The sequence below is a fragment of the Silene latifolia genome, chromosome 2 (genome assembly GCF_048544455.1).
Source record: "Silene latifolia isolate original U9 population chromosome 2, ASM4854445v1, whole genome shotgun sequence".
In the NCBI taxonomy this organism is placed as follows: domain Eukaryota; kingdom Viridiplantae; phylum Streptophyta; class Magnoliopsida; order Caryophyllales; family Caryophyllaceae; genus Silene; species Silene latifolia.
Window position 1 is genome coordinate 83,324,982 of NC_133527.1, and position 21,838 is coordinate 83,346,819.

Sequence of the window (21,838 nt, forward strand, 5' to 3'; positions counted from 1 at the left end):
GATTCTTTTGCATTTGGAGGACCGCTTTTTGGACATCAAAACCTTGGTCATTTTGGTGATTGTATGGATTTTGATTTTGGTAACCTTGGTTTTGATTGTAAAAGGGTCTTTGATTTTGGTTTCTCATGGGTGGTGGAGTGTATGTTGTTTGAGGGTTTTGAATATTTTGGCTTTTGTATGAGAGATTTGGGTCAAACTTGGTGTTTTTATTGTAATAGTTGGAATAAGGGGTACCACTCTTGTATGCTTGGAAAGCATTCACTTGTTCATTTGTTCCCCTACATTCACTTTGGTCATGTCCCAAAGTTCCACAATTCTCACATATCCCACTTGGGATTGATGAGGATGCCGTCATGGCATTAACATGATGCTTTGGTGATTTTGAGACTTCTTCAAGTCTAGCCATAGCTTTTTCAAACTTCAAATTGATTGTGTCAATATGAGCACTAAGTTGAGCACCCAATTGAGTAACGGAGTCCACTTCATGCTTTCCTCCTCTAGTAGCCTTGCGAGGTCTACTATATTGTGAGTTATGGACCGCCATTTCCTCAATTTTGTTCCATGTTTGATTGTCATCAACTTCGGTGAACATTCCATTTGATCCCATGTTGAGGATGTTCCTTGAATCTTCATATAAACCGTTCCAAAATTGTTGTACCAAAAACCATTCGCTAAGTCCATGGTGAGGACATGAGCGACAAATTCCCTTGAACCGCTCCCAAGCTTCATACAAAGATTCTTCATCCCTTTGCTTAAAACCCGTAATTTGAGCTCTTAGCATGTTAGTCTTTTCCGGTGGGTAGAATTTTTTGTAGAAAGCTAGAGCCAACTTCTTCCAAGAATCTATTCCGAGAGTGGCCTTATCAAGGCCCTTCAACCATTGTTTCGCGGTGCCGATTAGAGAAAAAGGAAATAAGACCCATCGAATTTGGTCTTGAGTCACACCGGTTTGAGAGATCGCATCACAATAGTCGCAAAAGGTTTCCATATGAGAATGAGGGTCTTCACTAGGCATCCCCCCAAATTGGCTCCTTTCGACTAATTGGATAAAGGCGGATTTGGCAATAAAATTTCCGGTTAGATGATGTGGTGTAGGAGTACCATTGGGTAGGTTCTCCTCGGTGGGTACGGAATGTGACGAGAATTTAGGCATTGTAGGTTGATTTTGTGGGGTATTGTGTAATGGGTTCTCCTCTCCTTCTATTGCGAAAGGGTTGATGAACTCAATAGTGGGTTGAACAACTTCACTAATACCTCTCAAATTCCTCCTAGCAAATCTCCTATTGTTTGTTAAGGTTCTTTCAATTTCACGGTCAAAAGGTAACAAATCACCTTGTGACCTTCTAGACATGCAAAATATCAAACAACTCGAAAACAATTAGAATAAACCTTGAGGAGTTTTACTTCCCCAAGGCGAAGAAAGACACAACTAATAACAATAAAAGGAAATCTAAATCAAGTAAACACCGTCCCCGGCAACGGCGCCATTTTTGATCGGTCCGTTTCGTGTTCACAATTTAAGGTGTAGTCGTTGGGTCACGTCCGAATCAAAACACAATTAATAACTTCACAAACAACTCTACAATTAGTAAAGAGGCAAGTAAAGGTCGGATCCCAAGGGACGGGTATTGAAATGGGATTTCTATTGAAACTAGTGGTGTCTTAGAGGTGTCAGAATTTGGGTTGATGTAGAAGGTCACTAACTAAAATAGCAATGAAAATAAACAAGCAAGATGAATTAAAAAAGGGTGTAAACAATTGATTAAGAAGCACTAGGGTGTCATGGGATCATAGGGGAATCATGGGAATGGATCATACAAACATGTTCTCAAATTATAAGCAAGCAATTATTGTTGTGATGGATTGAGTTGGGTTATATCTTACAATCCTAGGAAAGTTTGGGTCCCGGAGCCGAATCGATTAGATTGTCCAACACCTACAAGTCGACTTAATCTTCCCTACTCAACAACATGCATGGTCTAATGAGACTCGAGTTGGTTTATGTCTTACAAGTCTCATTGAAAAGATAGGTGATGGTAATAAATGCAAGGATTCATAGGCTTAGCATTTCATCAAACATAACATGTGCATGAGTTGAGATCAAAACAAGCAAGCAAATAAAACATGAAAGCATATTAATTTAAGCATGAATCATTCCCCATGTTGGTTTCCCCTAATCACCCATTAACCCTAGCTAAGAGACTACTCACTCATTATCATGTTGATCATGCTAGCAAGGTTGACAATCATACCAACAAAATGAAACATGATGAATAAATGAAAGTAATTAACAATAATTAAAAAGGGATTAAGAGAATTATACCTACTAATGATTCCAATAATAAAGCAAAGATAAAAGAAGTAATTGATGCTTGATTGAGAGGTTGTCAATCTCCCAATAATAACCCAAATAATCTTCAATTACCCAAAATAAAGGATGAACAAAAGAGAGATTAAGGAAATAAAACTTGTATTAGAACTTGATTAATTGTTGATTACAAAACTAAAGAGAGATTTGATTGATATTAACTACTCTAATTATTGATAAGAAGAACATCCTCTTCTAATTAGACTAATGGGGTATTTATAGTGGAAATTAGGAGGATGCATTAGGGTTAACTAGTAATTACACTTTTTAGATTGAGCAGGGAGGAGCCGGTATTTTTCGAAGGAAGGACTTCTTTCTTTGTAGCTTGGAGAAGACGAAAATGCGCTGTAGAGGAATCCGAGCGGATCAGGGTCGGGACGGGCGGATTCTGGCGATGGAACACGAGCGGATTCAAGAGAATCCGGGCGGATTGTGGTGGCTAAACCCGAGCGTCTTGGTGGAAAACCGCACGGATTGTGCAGGTGGAGGACGGCCGGATTGTAGACAATCCGCACGGATTGTGCCTCAGCAAGACTTCTTCTTCTTTTCTTCCCTTTTCTTCATAAATTCCTTGGGGATTTCCTTGGGGACTCAAGGATCCTTTCTCAACATTGCTCATCTACTATCATATGTACAAAGGCCTTCTAATCTTGTCTCTCCTTGATGCTTGGTCATTGAATTCGATCAATTTAGTCTCGTTTTGCCATGAAAATGCAAGATTTTTACTCCTTTCCTACCAAGGGATCAAAATCTCAAAGAATATGCAAAACAAAGAACTAAAGATAATAAATGACCCAAATATGCACTAAAAAGCATGGGAACAAGGCTAATTCGGGGGCTAAATATGCGCTAATTATGGTCACATCAGTACCCACGCACAGATACGGCTGTCAGACGGCAGAGCAGAACAAAGTCGAAATGGCCAGAAGTCTGGATACAGTTGATGAGGTACGAGAAAGTGCCTACATACGTATGGCATCGTATAAACAATTTGTCGCAAGGACGTACAACAAGAATGTCAAGATAAGGACCCTTGAAGTGGGGGACCTTGTACTCAGAAGGGTATTCGAAAATACCAAGAACCACAAAGCAGGCAAATTTGCCTACAAATGGGAAGGGCCATATCAGGTCGAAAGCGTTGTCAAGAATGGGGCATACAGGTTGATGACCATGCACGGTCAAATCCTGGATAAACCCTGGAACATCCGTCACTTGAAACGGTACTTTGTCTGACAAAGTGCCAAAGCTTTAGTGTACAAAGGACCTTTCGAAAGTCCGTGAAGCAAAAAAAAAAAATAACAAAAAAAAAAAAAAATAACAAAAAAAAAACAAAAAACTTTTTTTTTTTTTTTTTAAAAAAAAAAAAAAAAAACTTTTTTTTTTTTTAAAAAAAAAGGAAAAAAAAAGGGGTGGGGGTTAGTGTATGCTTTAGGTGTTAGTATTTTACACAAACTTTTTTTTCTTTTAGTTTTTCTTTTTTTTAGTCAGAAAGAGTCGTTTTTAAACCGAGTAGTACAGGCTGTGGCTTCCTGGATCCAGGTGTTGCCCTGGAACACCATGAGACAACACCAGGTAATTTGCACTACTTTGGACTTTATAACGCTTCTACGAAGAAAGGCTTTGGGACTAATGTTGGTTACTTATCAGATGAAGCACACTTTGAGGGTCCAGCCCCTGCCATGTGAGGCTACGCAGACGTTTATCTTAAGTCAAGCCACATGGAGAGCATACGCCGAGGTAGCGCGCAGGGTTCGGCATACTAAGACCACCCATACCTTAACGTTAACTCAGTAATTCCTTAGCTAGCTATGTCGTAGATCAATGGGTGCACGCACGGATTTCTAACGTCTGGAACCAAAAGGAACGCAACATTCCTTGTTAGTCAGAAACATTCAATGGAGGTAAGCTCTAAATTAGCTAACCCTAGTGATAAGATATTTTACATCATGGGTAAAATATGTTATCAAAAGTCTGTCATGACAAAACAGAGTCTGCGCACTGAGCCGTCGGCTTCTTCCTGGGTATATCTATGTGGAAACAAAACTCCAGAAATCAATGGCAAAACGCAAGTATAACAAAAGTAGAGCCTAGAAACCAGGGCCCAGAACTACTTTAAGTTAGGGCACCTGCTACCTTTAGCAGGCGCCATCAAAAGTTCAAAACCTGCACACCAGCAGGCACAAAACGGACCAAAACAAGAAAGAAAATAGTTTTTTACAAAACTTGCACCACACAGGGCCAAGTCCCCAGATAAATTGAAATAAAATTTAAGAGAGGTCAATCCTCTCGATAACTGCTTCCTGACCATTGCTCTGCTCCCCATGCTCGGTTTGCTTCTCCGTTGCAGGTGCCTGAACAGCCTCAGGAGTTGCAGAGGTGCCATCACCAGCCTCCCCAGCCAGGATCTCCTCGACAGTCCTAGATATGGCTCCAGAAATATCCATGGCTGTATACTCAGGCTCCGGATTGGCAGCTTTAGCTTCAGGAGGGAACAGGGCGCTCAGGTCCATGCCATTGGGAAATGCACGAGCAAACTCTGCCAGCTCCTCTTCCAGGTTCTAGGGCATGTGCCTCCCCTCAGTATAAGCACGGATGCAGTCGATCCACCCCTCAAAAGCAGTGTAGGCACCCACATTTTTGGCTAGCTCAGCCATCTCTTCGGCACGGGCCTCTGCCTTAGTCAACCCGGCAGTCAGAACACAGTTGGCCTCCTGGGTCCTCGCCAGCTGATCTTTAGCTGCCTCCTTCTCTTTTAGAGCCGCCTGGAGCTGCTCCTTCAACTTAGCACAGGTAGCTGTGAGCTCCTTGTTCTTCCCCACGGCGACCAGACACTCAACCTTGGCTCTCTGCAGCATCTTCCAAAGGTAGAGGGAAGATTGGAGAGCCTCCAGTAAAAAGCACGTTAGTCATGAAAGCACAGGGGCAAAGGAAGAAGAGAAGTAGTGAAAGGAGGCTCACCAGGAAGCAGTGTTCTGCAGCCAGGTCGGTCATTTCCTGGGGGGCAGTCGAGTCAAACGCCTTTGAGAAGCTGGGGTCAGAAGCCTTTCTAGTGCGGGCCGATGGTGCACGGTCGGCGTCCCCAAACTCGGCGGGAGGCGTAGAAGCGGCTCGTTAGTATGAACGGGGACCCAGTGCGCGTGATATTGGGGTGACTTCAATGGGTTGGAGCAGGCCTAGAGGAGGACCTTCTTCTTGAGGAGGCAGGGGAGTGAGAGGAATCAGCAGTTCTCTTCCTGGCATGGCGCATCAGGATCTCGGAGGCAGACGGTCTAGCACTTCCTGTAGGGGCACAAGAACGCAATGGATCAGAATAGAGAATCAGCGGGGGCAGGAAATTCCAAGAGATTGAAGGGTGTTTACCAGAAGACATAGTTTCCTCGGTAGCAGAGTCGGCTAGGCCAGAGAGCAAAAGGGGAAATAGCATGCGGTCCTCGGGGATGGAAAAGAGCTTGGCAACAGAAATATCCTCGTCCTCGGATTTCTCGGGATTCGTGAGTTCTGCATCAGATCAAAGAGTAAGAATAGTAAGTGACAAGGACAATCAAAAATGGATATGCAAAGTATACTTACTCTTGGCAAAAATCCAGCGCTCGAACAAATAATCAGCATGAATGGGGAGAGAATCAAGCTTGACATAGAAAAAGTCCTCATACCACCCGTCGTCCTTCCCTTTAGCGGCCGATTGGAAGAAGTTTTCAGTCTTCTCCACGGCCCTGAAAGTATATTGGCCGTGCCCCAGTGACCGACACTCAAACCTATGGGCCAGATCTGATAACCCTATCTCAGTGCCCAGGCTGTTGTTCAGGGCAACGGTGGACAAAAGGATCCTCCATGCATAAGGGGCAATTTGGGCCATGGGTAGGGAGTTCAAGCGAATGAACTCCTGAATCATCAGGGGAAAAGGGAATCTAAGGCCAAGGGCGAAGGGATAAGTATACAGACAGATCCACCCAGCGCGGAAGGCATCTGCTTTCTTACCAGGTTTGGGGATGAGGATCACCACGTCATCACCCAGCCCCAGCAGAGCTTTGATCCTAGGTATATCCTCTTGGGTTAGGTGGGAGTCGCCAGAATGCGGTCTTTTGAGGACTCCCTGTGAAGGGAACTCATCGTTTTCGAGGTCGATAGTGGTGGAAGAGGATGATATTAATCGAGTCTTAGCCATGGTAAACGAGGAGAGAGAAGCGAAAGTACCTGAGAGGGCGGATGAAGGCGGCGCTGGCAGTGAAAGGACGTTGACGAAGAAGGGATTTGGGGAGACGGAAAGTTGAAGGTTTTGAGGAGGCGAAATGATGATGAAAGAGAAAATGGTGGGCGGATGAGATTAAATAGGAGGGGTAGTTGGGGTTTTCAGAAATGCAAATTGAAATGGAGTATGCGAGAAGTCACTCAACTATACACTGCAATTTCCCGCTCAAATAATTAGGGTTGCACTTTTCGCATAAAATTGGGGGCAAACTGTTAGGCCCAAAATATGGATATGGGCTGACTTGGGGCAGCAGACCTGGAAGCGTTATGGGATGCAGGATATCAGGGAGTCAGGGTGCCAGCGTCAGCAAGCAGCGTAGAATATGGGCATTGGTCCACGCGGGAGAAGCTTATGAGAGTCCAACATCTTGCGAGATCCGAAGAAGGAAAGTCCTACCCAATGTCAAAATTAGGGATAACTTGGAGGGAAAGCAAGAAACCCTAGACCAACGAGCTCCCCTATATAAAGAGCCTCGATGCAAAGAAGAAGCATCATCAGAAAACACAAGAACTACACCCTAGCATTCATAGCAAGCATACGAACAGTATTTCCTCTCGAATTATAGTGAAAATATTGGTGGGATTCCGTCTCCCCCCGCGGTTGTTTCCCACATCGGGTTTTCCGCGTCACTAAAATTGCTTGTGTTCTTTGTTTACATTGCTCATACAGGATAACACACGACCATCATTCAAATCATAACATAGACCTAACTCTAAGACCGCTTTAACCCTAAATTGGTAGAAATTTACCAAAACAATATCAATTATATTAAAACTAATAAGAATATTTTATCTAAAAACTATGTTAATTAATAAATTATATAAATACTTTTAAAATATTAAAAATTATTATTTAATGTACAATGAGTCTAAATACAAAATGACTTAATGATATATTTTTGTTAAAAATAAAAACAGGGTTGGATTTCACTTTTTGGCAAAGTTATGGGGCCTAATTACTACATTTGTAATTTATGGAGTTTAATCTTACAATTGGTGAATGTTATGGGGGTTAATCTCTACTTTTGCGCATGATAATAATGCTAGCTCATAGGGAGTAACTAGATATAGTGTTGGTGTTCGGTCCTGTTCAAGCTATCTAATTTTACCATCTAAAATTTATTTTATGCAAATTATGAAAAATGATTGTGTTGACTTGTTTTTTAGGTAACCAAACAACAACAAAGTTTTAGTGGATTGTCCGGTATTATGCAAAACACAAAATCTCATTTGTGACGACGATATCCGTCACAAGTTTGTGACGGATACCATTTCCTCTCACAAAATACTCATGAGAGGTGAGTGGGGAAGCACATGGGAGGTGCCCCACCTTGTCCCCCATATCCGTTTTGTGAGTGGCAGTATCTGTCACTTGCTCCGACCCGTCTTCAGCAAGACTAATTGAAAAAACTCAAATGCTTTCTTGAACTCCAATGAATTTATAGCAATGGAAGGCAATGAACTTAGCATAATAAGGCTCCGTTTGGCACGACACTTCAGGTAGCTTATTTGACTAAATTAGTTTATTTGACCAAAATTTCAGGTACCTGATTTTTTTGCAAATGTTTGACAAGTAGCTTATTTGGTTAAATAAGGTACCTGAAATGAAATGCTACCTTAGGTAGCATTTGAAAAATCAGGTACCTGAAATGACTTATTTCCATTTTGTACCCCTTTATTCTATAATATTAAATAATTTTCATATCCTTTTACATCATTTTACCAAATCAGCTACCTTTTCAACTAGTTTGCCAAACACATTTTTATATAATCAGTTACCTCATCAGTTCCTAATTTCCAGCTACCTTATCAGTTAGCTTTTCAGGTTTCAGTTAGGTTTTCAGTTTTCATCTACCTTTTCAAGTTTCAGCTACCTTTTCAGGTAGTTTTGCCAAACAGAACCTAAGTGCCTATAAAAATATTTTAGGTAATTTACAGTTATATTTCTAGTGATACTCAAATTATGTATTACCCAATAACGTCAATTCATTTTTCTTATTCAAGAATAATTATACAAAAACTCAAGCTTTCACAATTACAATGGTTTCATCATGACACTGCTCGTACCACGTACATAATGGTCTTATACAAGAATAACGATCTCGTATTAGTAAATCACACCTTTTCTTGAAAGATCGGATTAATTTTGTGGAGTGTACTAATACGTTATAACCAAAACATAAATACATAATGGTTTGTAAGATTGCACTGAAAAAAGATAGAACAAGAAGTCAAGAATTAGCTAAACCGTAACAAAGATACACTAAAGCTTACCACTGACTTAATCAAGAGTTTAGTCAAATTTAACAACTTCAGTTTGTTGGGCGCTTTAATGCATAATTTTTCAAATGAGGGGCCAATTCTGTGGCGGGCGGGCTTATTTAACAATCCATTTATATTTAGACATCATCACATTTGATTATCAACTTCTTTCTTAATAATTCCAAGTGCTTATAAAGTACCTCAATTAACTTTTGTTGTGTACTTCTGCCCTCTCTTTAGTCCATTACTATTAGTTATTTTCATTTATTTTTTGGGTGGGTAGGGTTCGTTAGTGAAGTGACATTCCTCATTGTTAGGACTAAATTCATTTTGTGAAACTTTTACAATTAGACTTTTAGGCTTTATTAGTTGTTGCACCGCGCTTTATCGACCACGATGCTCCAATTTGATAGAATGCTAAGCGAAGTAATTCAGTAGTATATCAATAGAAAAGAGTGTTGTCCATGATATATAAATATATTTATAGGTGGTGGAATGAGCATAGAATTTATTACAAAACTGGCGTAGATGCTTGAAAACGCGCCATGTCTAACGCAAAATAATTATAGCACAAGAGGTGTAAAATAGAAGGTAGAATGAAAGCGCCACAAAGGCAAAGGAGGCCTTTTTTTAAACAGAGTTAAAGACCGCGATTACTACAGGAATGCTGATTAACGAATACATAACACACTTAGTAAACTTTGGTCTCCTGCCACAATGTCGCCTTGGAAAAAGTGTTAGTTATTTAGACAAAATTAATACTCATCTTATGATATCAAAATTACAAATTAGTTTTAGGCGGTCTAAATCTACATGCATGCAAAGCAAAATATAAAAGAGATGGTATTAAACCAACTTAAGACAAAAATTCCTTATATTGTTATAATGCAAAATGGGCACAACTCAAGGACTCCTTCCTTGATGTTGTTCTTGTGCTAATGCAATAAGGATGATCTTCCAACACCTTAATTACCAAAGTACGTAATTTCCTAAGGTGGCACCCAAGATAAACCCAAAATACTACTAAAATACTAATTAGGTAAATGTAGTAGTAACCTTGTTTATTTGTATATTTGATGTACTAATTAATATTATTACCTTGATAATATTATTAGTTTACTTTTATATGTGTTTATTGTAAAACACTACTACAAATATAGGCAATAACAATGCCCCATTAACAAAGCATATTAACGCATTATATGTAATACCGTTGTTAATCAGGTTAGTATATTTTGGCGCAATTCTATGAAAAGTAATAACAACGGTTATTTCTTTAAAACCGTTGTTATTAGTAATCACAACGGGTTTCATTTTAGAACCATTGTTAATAGTTGAAAAGTTATAACAACGGTTATTTATTTAAAACCCTTGTTATTACTTTTAACAACGTTTTTTTTGCATATAACCGTTGTTATTACTTTTAACAACGGGTTTTTTTACATATAACCCTTATTATTACTTTTAACAACGGTTTTTTACATATAACCGTTGTTATTACTTTTAACAACAGTTTTTTTTACATATAACCCTTGTTATTACCTTCGCACCAAAATATTTTCATTGTGAAACAAACCGGATCCCTTATGTTTCTTTCCCTTTCTATTCTTTATTCATCTTCAACCTTCACATCTTCATCTCTCTCACACTCAAAAACAAAACCTCTCACACAATACTCACTCAAAACCCACCAAATCACCCCCAAAACACTAAAAAATTCTCCCTAACTCAATTTACATACTTATAACCCATTTTCCAACCTTCAAAACTACCAAAATCACTCAAAATCGACTTTTAGAAACCTAGGGTTTTAAAAGTACGAGAGCAAGAAATTAATTTTTTGGTTTGATTTTTGCCTTATTACTTCGATTGTTAGGTATGAAATACTAACCTACTCGATTCATTTGTCAACACAAAATCTTAATAATTGCACATCTATTTTATTTCCCATTTTACTGTTGTTGACTAACCCTTCTTTATCTCACCATCGACATCACTCTCCCCTTTATCAATTATTCATTTTACACTATCAATTACCCTATTAAATTTTAGGGTTTTGTTTGATTTCATAAGGATCTCATCTTTCAGAGTATCCATGAAGGGCTTCAGATCTAGAGGCATTCTTTCTAACCGTAATTGCTTCGCCTATTTTGATTTTAAAATCTCTGGTGCCTTGTTGAATTTTAGGTTTCGTTTGATATTTGTACTTTTTTTTACTGTCTCGCATTATTCTTATACTTGGAAATTTTTACATTGTAGTCTTGGAGGTAGTATGCTAATATGTTCAGCTGATTTAGAAGGTCAAACATGGTGGAAGTTTATACATTGTAGTCTTTTACCGTCTTTCTTGTCAGGTAATCTCGCTCAATATATGGGCTCCTTATTTAATGATCATATTGTTTGGTGGACATGATGCTTCTTTGTATACTATTGTTCGATTATAAATGATTAATTTCAGAGGTGCGTGAAATGGTATGTATTCCTTCCTTTTCACGAAGATACTAACATGTGACCTCTTCATGTTCCCCATTTCAGCGGTATTACCTAGCATTGAGATTGTAATATATGCTCTTATTTAGATTAACATCTTAAATTGACCTCTTCTTTAGAGAAATTGATCCTGCAGGTAGTAATCACTGCTGTCGGAGCAACTCTGACTGACAAAGCAATACGAAAGGCACTTCATTTGGTAATTATCACTACTTTTTTTCACTAGAAATTATGTTGTTCATATATAGTTTACATATACTTCAAAGTTTTTAATTTCTAAGGATTCTCAAGATTCAGAATATTTTGTCTTTGGAATGTTATTGAACTGTTTAATTTATTTGCTGCATATCAACAAGTCTGTCAACTATAACTAATTTGACTCGGTAATTTAGTCCACCCACAATATCCATTATGGTTTGAATCTTCTTCCAAATTTTATGAAGTTAAGATGGATCAATGTTGTTTGTGTTACTTCAGTTTCAAGTGTTTGGGTTCACGACTTTTAGTTTTATGGCTAAAGATGCAATATATGCTCATTTTTGTCTAAACTTGTGAAATTTCTATGTTGTGCTACCTCACTTTCTTCTTTTTTATTTCTCCTTCATTTTTAATTTCTGCTTTATTCCTTGATTTTTGCTAGTAAACATTCATTTTATGCTATTTGTAGGTTAGACTTTTGGTGATTTTCGTATATTTTCCTCAGGTATCTTCCTCCTTTGTTTTTCCTCAACTTATTGCTTCCATCCACTTCTCATATCTACGTAGGTTTCCCTTTTTTTATTTCCATCATCTTAACTTAAATGTATCATTGCAGATTTAAATTTGAGAGTTTCAATTGAGGAGATGAGGGCTGTTAATGAGGTGTAGGCTTACCAACTATTTAGGGAATACGTAATATTGAATAGTCTATTCACTAAGATGTTATTGTTATGTTGGATGTAATGCGAGATTGATGTAAGTTTGTTGGAGTAGTATTGTTGAATATTTTATTCACTAAAATGTGCATGCGTAGTAGTGGAGTCGTAACTCTCGAATGTAAATGAATGTTTGAATTGTGGTATTAATATTTTGAGAAAATCGTTGTGCTAGTGCATAAAGCTTTGCAGGTGTTTAATTTCGGGTTAATCAATTTAAAGTGAGCTTTTGTTTTATGTTGATACTGCTGCTGTTGTTGATACAGGATTTTTAATGCACTAATTTTGTAAATTTAAAAAAAAAAATAAACATCAATAACAACGGTTATATGCCAAAAAACTGTTGTTAATAGTCAATTTTAACAACGGTTTTTTTAACATATAACCGTTGTTATTACTTTTAACAACGGTTTTTTTAAATATAACCCTTTTTAAAAGTCTTCACAATTTAGTAGGAAAGATACAACAACGGTTTTTTATATTATAACCGTTGTTATATCTTTCCCACCAAAATTTTGTCAAACTTTCCACAACGACTTACTCGCAACAACAACGGCTTTTAACCGATGTGAATAATTTCCACAACGGTTTTATTAAATAACCTAACCGTTGTAAATACCTGTTACAACGGCCGCTTTAACAACGTCCGCCTTTTGTTTTAACAACGGTTTTTACCCGTTGTTATAGCCTGTATCTGTAGTAGTGAAAGGATGAACAAAATAAGAAGAAAAATATGGTCTATTGATGGTGTATATGAATGATGGTGATGTCGTCAGGTCACATCCAATCAAACACATTTATAATACTCAACAAACAACTTGTTAGTGGTAAGTCGAGGTCGATCCATGGGACGGTGGTATTCAAATTATTCTATCTAATTATGGTTATGCTTCGGGTTGTCACAATTGTAATGGGTAGATGATTCTAATCTAATAGAAGCAATGGGAAGTAAACAAGCAACAAAATTAAGAAATGTAAACAAATGACTAAAAATGCTAGGATATCATGGGGTCATAAGGAATTCATGGGCGTTGATCATACAAACATGTTTCCTACTAGATGCAAGCAATTGTTGTTGTGATGGATCGAGTTGGTTTACATCTTACAATCCTAGGAAGGTTTGGGTCCCGGAGCCGAATCGATTAGATGGTACAACACCTACAAGTCGACTTAATCCTCCCCATCCAACTATATGCATGGTCTAATGAGACTCGAGTTGGTTTATGTCTTACAAGTCTCATTGAAAAGATAAGAGATGGTTGTAAATGCAAGGATTCATAGGCTTAGCATTTCATCAAACATAACATGTGCATAAATTAAAATCACAACAAGCAAGCAAATTAATTATGGAATCATATTAGATTAAGCATGAATCATTCCCCATGTTTGTTTCCCCTAATTACCCATTAATCCTAGCTAAGTAACTACTCACTCATGATCAAGTTTAATATGTTAATAAGGTTGTCAATCATACTAACAAAGTCAAACATGATGAACAAGTAAGAAAGATTAACAATAATTAAAACAAGGATTAAGAGAATTATACCTATGGAGATTCCAAAATAATAATGGAAAGAAAAATAGAAGAACTTGATGATTGATGGAAGGTTGTCAATCTCCCAATAAACCCAATAATCTTCTAATTACCCAATAATAAACTTGAATTACTCAATAATAAACTTGAACAATGATTAAGGAAAGATTAATGTGTAATTTGTGGAAAGATTAGAGAGTAATCTATTCTAATCTACTCCTAATCTAATCTAAGGAAGGATTGATTTAACCTAATGAAAACTTGATTGTTTGATTATTACAAGTGGGGTATATATAGTAGAGCATCATTAGGTTAAGCAAGGGTAAAATAGTAATTTAACAATGCTAATTGTTGGTAGGGAATCGCCGGTCTCAAAAAGAGACTCCGGTCTCTTTTTGCTAGTCTCTCAAGAAATACGCGCGGATCATGGTTCACGTAGCAAAGGAAGGCTTTCTGTCCAGGAATATGCTCATCCCAGCTGAAAATACGCGTCCAGAGCTTCAACCCGAGCGGGTTGAGATTGACCCGAGCGGGTTCATCAGTATCCTGCTCCAGATAGTCTTGACCCGCGCGGGTTGAGCTGCTATTCCCTTTCTTTTTGCTTCTAAGCCTAAGATGCCTCTATATACGCTTTATTTCTTCTTCCTTGGTCATCATTCTTGCCTCCTCTTTATACTTAGTCCATCAAATATCATCAACAAGCTTCCAAATATGCACGAAAGACGGGAATTTCCGCCTTATTATCTCCTTTCCTACAAAACATATAAAATGCACTAGGAAAGCAAATACGAAGGACTTGACGGATAAAATGGTCATGAAATGTTATAAAAGTATGCAAAATAGGTTCAATTAGGGGACTAAATGTGCGCAAATAATGTTCACATCAAATATCCCCAAACCGAACCTTTACTCGTCCCGAGTAAAGAGGTGACAAAAACTAGACCTTTATTTAAACTATCCTAATAATATAGCCGATATGAGACAATTAGCGGGTCTCACTCCGCCCCTTCAACTCACAACAAGACAACCATGAGGTAGTATGCCTGCTTGCAAGGCAAGGTGGGTCTTGCCAAAATGGCGACACATCCAAGCATTAAAGCACACAAAATCAAGTAATGGATGCATCTACAAAAGAATAGCCACTTTCCTCATCTAACTGGCGGGAATTATCTACAAGGGAAGCAATTCAAGGGTACACACTCCTTCATAGATGCAATTTCTTCAAACTACTAAGCCTAAAAGGATACCAATAAATCACCTCCAAGTTGTGTCAAGCTAGGGTACCTTTGTCCTCAATCGTTAAATGCTTTTGTCAAGAGTAGACTCCCTATGGTGTTAGAAACACTGGAGGATCACGGAATTCCCCCTCTTGCCTAGACAAGAAGAAGGGTCGTCCCCTCTCTACCATGCACAAAAATGGATACGATGGATAAAGGGATCGATAGATATTTGAGTTTCATTCGGGAATTTGCTTTGTTTTTGTTTTTCCCCCCAATTTCTTGTGGCATATAACATTTGAGAACACTTTCTTTTGCCATTTCTTTTGATTTTTGGCATTTCAATACTTGACAACTTTCAACTTTTGCATTTTCTTTTGAACATTTTCAAAGTCACCCCATATGTAGTGAGGGTGCCTTATATTTGAAGCATATGAGTTTATTTTTGCTCCTCTTTTCTTTTGATGAATTTTGCAAACTTTTTCTTTTCTTTTCTTTTCATTTCTTGAACTCAAATTTGAATAATTTTTGTGCCCATTCCCTTTGATGACAAAAATGTGGTAGAACATGGATGATGGATGGATGCATGGTTTGAAGGGTCACCTTGGAATAAACGGTAGCCAAGGAGTTATCACACCACAAGGTACTCTTGACTAGGCCTTAATCCATGGGTCAAAGGATACTAGCATGACACATCCTAGGGTTTTTTACAAGTATTATAACAAGCAAAGTCTTAAGAAGAAAAAGCATCTACTAGGGCCTATATACACTTGTCAAGCTTCCCAAATAGACGGTTTCTCAAAATTTTTCTAACATGCAACTACATGCCATGATGCAACTATCATATATACATCCTAATGCATATGATTCTACCAACTAATATGTCATATAAACTAAATGCAACTCCTAACAACACATAGATACACAAACCGCAACAACAAAATACACCACATCCTCCTTGACATGTAAGCCCATCCTCCTCATATAATGAAAAAGAAATGGAAGGGAAATAGAGATTAGAATGATCATACCAAGCGGTCTTAATTTTCCCTTGTTAATGCCTCAAATGTAGTGTTGTATCTATGTGAGAAGAGAACAAAAGCACAAGTATATAAAATTCTACACTACTAAATTAAAGAACATGTTTTTGATTTTTCAAATTTTCAAATTTTTATGGATTTTTGTTTTATGAAATTAAAAGACATATTTTTGTGATTTTTCGAAATTTTTCAATTTTTATGCATTTTGGAATATAAATTCCTATCCCCCACTTTATTTTGGACATTGTCCTCAATGTACATGTAGGAGTAGGAATAAAAAGGAAAACATGTTTTTGAATTTTTGATTTTATGGAAATAAAGTACAAATGCAATGATATGATATGAATAAATGCATGCTCTAACTAAATGCATTTCTATATGACATATATACCAAATGAATGCAAACTAATCTACACTAGATGATGCATGTTTTCTAGTAGACTATGGTCACCTATGATCAAACCTCCCCAAACCGATTTAAACACTATTTCTAGTGTAGAAATGAATAGGTTTGGCCATTAGTAACTATGCATGAATTCTAATCTATATGCAACTATCTACATGAATCATATGGGATAAATACAATGCAAACTAATCTAATCATGTGAGGTATATTACAATGCAAACTGTACATGAGAAATAGGGAAAGAAGGGTCTCAGAATCACGATCTCAATCAAAGCCTCTATCATTAAGTCTATCATCATCTTCACTTTCTTCTTCTTCTTCCTCCCCTCCTCTTTGGTCATCTTCATTCAAGCCTTGGTTTGGGAACACAAGGTGCGGTTGCACCCAAGAAGGCCTAGGACAATTAGGATCAATAAACCCTTATTGTGCCATATGATAATATTGAGGGTAAAGGGCCAAATAGTTGTCTTCTTGCCCTCGGTGCATCCTAACATCCATGTTGCTTATCATACCCATCAATATATCCATGGCCGATGGCGGGCTACTCGGGCGAGGCGGAGGAGTGAAAAGGGTCGGTAGACATGGGGGTATGGAGGTATCTCCGCATAAGAGGGTTGAACACCATGAAGGAAAGGTGGAAATCCAAGGCTTGGACCTTGGGACGGTGGTGGTGCATGGGAAGGAGTAGAAGGTGCCTCCTCACGTCTCCTAGGTGGTGGAACCCTAATCCTCTCAATGGGGAGGAGGTAGCTCGGCATAGGTGCAAGGTAACTCGACCTAGGTGTGATAGGAGGAAGGTCCCAACAAGGAAGGGTGAATGTAGTGCTTCCCTTGGTGTACCAATCAATACTCCCAAATCATTATATTTGCACCATTTGTGATGCCTAAAGATGACCCTCTCATTAAGTAAAGTATCTCCGGGTAGAGCCTCATACCTCCCATCATCATTAAACCCCTGACATAAAGCATCGGCCATCCTAGTCACAAGACCACCCATCACAATTCCCTTTGATTTTGTCGCACCCTTTGATAGATTTCGAAATCGGACAAGTAATTCAAGAGCGGGATTAAAGTTGTACTTTGGTAAACCTTGGACATTCAAATATGACTCAAGAAAAGTCATGTCAAGTTGACTCACACATCCCGTGTCACTTCTACCATGAATAGTCCCCGCTATAAATTGATGCCACATCCTAATAACCGGGTGATGAATGAAAAAGGCATGACACCTCTTAAAACCCTCTAATTCCAACCCGGTGATTGCTCTCCACAAATGTGACTCCGTGAACCCCACGGGCTTTTCAAGGTCGGTCTCAGGTATCGCAAGCCCAACGATTTCATCAAAGGTACCCAAATGCATTTGATGGGTCTCATTACACAACCTAAATTCCAAAGACACCCCATATGTCTCTCCTTCAAATACTTTGAGACTAGACAAGAATTCCAAGGTGAGGCTAAGATATGTTTCCTCATGCATATTAAACAAAGTCTTAAGATCTAAATAAGGACTCGATTCGTCCTTCAATACCAAGTTTATCCAAAGTTTGACGACAAATGAAACGAGTGGGTTCGAACTCCTTACCAAGTAGTTTCAAAAATCGCCTCCTATGCTCATTTTTGATGAATACTACCTCCGGGAAATTATCAAGTTGCTCACTATCCCGTACTAGCTCCTCTTATTGCATTTGGAACTCCGGTGGAGCATTAGAATTGCTTCATTTCCTTCTTTTTGATCCCTTAGAAGTAGTAGCCTCACTCTTGCCCCAAAAATTCATTGTTGTAGTCTTGAAATCCACCAAGTATCACTACCCAAGAATGCCACAAATCTTCACAAATAAGAGCCAAACAACCTTGAAAACGCCTTACTAGAACACTAAAAGCAATGTAGTGAAGCTAGAAGGCAAAAATCAAACCCGAAAATCAATTGTTGCTCACGGATTTTTGGAGCTCCAATTTTTGAAATGATGAAAATGGGTGATTTTGAGCAAATAGAAGGTTGGAAAGTTGGTTTTTATTGTGTAGAAATGGATTAGAATGATTTTTAGAGTAATTAGATGGTGATTTTGTTGGAATATGTGTCCTCCGACAATGATGCGATCACAACTGTTGATCATGATGATCACATGTTTAAGTCTCATTATAAAGAATACAATTGGGAAGTAATATTTTACTCACAATCAACCCACCACACATATCGGTAATGATTGGCTGACTAGAGTTTGACATTACTGTCGTGAGACGGTGGTGATCAGTTGATCCCCTAGGTCATAACTAAAGGGCAACACTCTTAATTGATCATTTAATTGATCGTATGAAGATACGTGTCAATTAAAATATTTAAAATTGACGGACGATTTTGGAAGTAATATTTACGTGTCTCATTGAAATTTGATTAAATGAGATACGGTCTTAGTAATTGAATTGTTTCATTACTCAGATGAAATTATTGTTTAAAGAAACAATTGAAATTGAATGAATTATTATAAATACAAATTATTGTGATTTATAATTGGTAAAATATTTTGGTACAAGTAATTATGAATTACTAAGTCGATTTTTGTATATGACGTATTTTTATTAGTACTTTGATTTTTAATATGTTAAAAAATGCATAACAAATTTATGTAACATATGACATGTGACATAAGACAAATTGACATTTTGACAAAGATAATAGGGAGTCCATATTATCTAAAGTGTACCGAAATTAAGGGTGGATTTAGGATAATATTGTGTTTACTATTTGAGTGGTAAGCATAATGATTACCCTAATTGTCTAGCCATGCACACCTAGTTGTCATTGTGAAGACCAACTCTTGCATGCATTGGCTCCCTCTAATCCCCCTTTAACCACTTTGGTTTTTCCTCTTATTTTACCTAATATACTCAAAATATAGTGGTGGTAGAATTCATTCATTCATTCATCAAAAATAAGAATTTTTAGAGAGATAAAACTTCCTCTTCCTCCTCTCCTAAACCGGTTTTTAGGAGACCAAAAATCAATTATTTTTGGGTCATTTTTATGCTAAATTAATATTGTACTAGTATTCATAATATTAATTTTATTAAGAGTGTGCTTTGGGTATTAAACTTTGGGAGAGATCCTATACTTGGATCTTTGTTCATCCATTGAGGAAATCACAAGAACAAGAGAGAAGGAGATCTCTCTTGTGCCGTAATAAACCAATATTCCAATGTAAGATAATGATTTCTTCTTTATATTGTTTAATAGTTTGCATGCATAAGATCACCAATTAATTTTATGAAAAATTAGATTAAAACATATATGAATATGTTAGTATATAGATCTACTTTTCCTTCAGATTTGGTTGGATTTTTTTGGTTATTTGGGTGAGTTTTGTGAGTTGAGGTTGAGTTTGAAGGTAGAAGATAAAGATGGTAGGTGAGCTTTGAGTGTAGAGTGAACTTTATAGCTGAAAAACAAAGCATTCACGGGTCAAAGGCTGAACACGGGTGGGGTAGTATTATTCTGCCCGTGATTCTGGGACAATTCAGCATTCAGAGGGTGGACCCGCTCGGGACAGATCTGACCCGCTCGGGTTGGCTGAGAACCCGCTCCAGATAATTTCAACCCGCTCGGGTTGGCAGCAAAGACGGGCGTCTTTCTTAAAATCCGCTCGGATTCTTGGGCAGGAACTTTTCTTTCTTTTCTTGTCCTCCAATCCGCTCGGATTCGTCTCGGGATGCGCATCTTTTTTGAAATTTTGGCCCAACACCTTTCTCTTGATAACACTCTTACTCATAAGCCCAAATTTTCCATTTTCTTCATTTCTTTACATTTTCCATCTTCTCATTTTCATTAATTTCCTTCAAAAGCTCAATTAAAATATGAGATCCCTCCCTTTCATCTCTCATGCAATTTATTAAATGAATGCAAAACTACACTAAATGCATATATACAAATTAATGGTTTTTAAGGGACTCCATCAAACCAAAGATTATCGATTAACAATTTCATGGAAAATCATCACTAGCACTCAAAGCACGTAGAAGTCGGTCAAATTCTTGGGAGTGGGACATGAATAGGCATGCATAGCAACACAAGGTTATGTAATTGAAAAATGCCCAAAGAAAAGACCGAACAAGCATGTCAAGAATATTATGACAAAAATCATAAGAGAAATGATGGATGGTAGGAACATGAAATGGGTAGTTGGTTGGCAATTTACTCAACTCATCCTCCAAATAGTCAAAATCACTACATTCAATGCAAGTACTCTCATTATCATCTAAGGTGATTACAAGGGTGTCTATTTGGGGTTCCCAAATGTCCTCATCATATTCCTCATCCCAACAAGGTCCATTATCAAAGGGGTTGTCGTAACAAGGCTCACCAATTTCAACACAATTGTCTCCCTCAAATATATCATCCTCAAAGGGTGAGTTTTCACTCAAGCTCACATCCATATCATTCTCACTTTGCCCATTAACATCAAATTCCATGGAGGTTGATTTCATTGAAACACAAGAAGAGTAGGATGACGGCATCCAAGCATTAGTTTCACAATCAAGAATGTACTCCTCCTCATCATCACTCTCCTCATCTAGCACTCCATCTTCCCAAGGTGGGGTAATTTTGTGGGCATAGTAGGTTGACTCAAGGTTATAGGAAGGTTTCTCATCCTCACAATTCTCATTTTCATCATAGTTTTCCTTAATGAAGTTTTGAAATGTGGCTTTTATCGCTTCTATACCTTCCTTGGCACTTTCAAATATGTCATGTATAGTTTGCTTGAGACAATAAATGGTCATGAACTCAACAAATTCCCAAAATTCCTCACAACTCATCTCACAAATTCCACCACCACTCAAGTGAAATGCCAAGTTGCGGGTTTCAAGGTTCATGCCATTATAAACAACACAACATGCTTCATAATTTGAAAGAGTAAAACCATGATGACAAGCATGAGTCATATAATCTTCAAATCTTGCAACATATTTATCAATTGACTCATTTTCATATTGCCAAAAAGTGAATGTAGACATGTTGAGCATGTGAAATAGAACAAGTACAATAAAACTCAAGAAAAAGAAGCACAACTAAAACTAGACAAAAGAACAATTCAAATAAACAACACCGTCCCCGGCAACGGCGCCATTTTGATGGGTGATGTCGTCGGGTCACATCCAATCAAACACATTTATAATACTCAACAAACAACTAGTTAGTGGTAAGTCGAGGTCGATCCATGGGACGGTGGTATTCAAATTATTCAATCTAATTATGGTTATGCTTCGGGTTGTCACAATTGTAATGGGTAGATGATTCTAATCTAATAGAAGCAATGGGAAGTAAACAAGCAACAAAATTAAGAAATGTAAACAAATGACTAAAAAT

The 21,838-nt window shown here is 37.8% G+C and overlaps 1 non-coding gene across 1 annotated transcript; it reads left to right on the top strand.

Annotated features, from left to right (window-relative positions):
* The first annotated feature begins 674 nt into the window (after positions 1-674).
* LOC141645561 (small nucleolar RNA R71) lies at positions 675-781 on the top strand. The gene has a single exon (XR_012545041.1). It is a non-coding gene; the product is annotated as a small nucleolar RNA R71 (small nucleolar RNA).
* Positions 782-21,838: the final 21,057 nt, after the last annotated feature.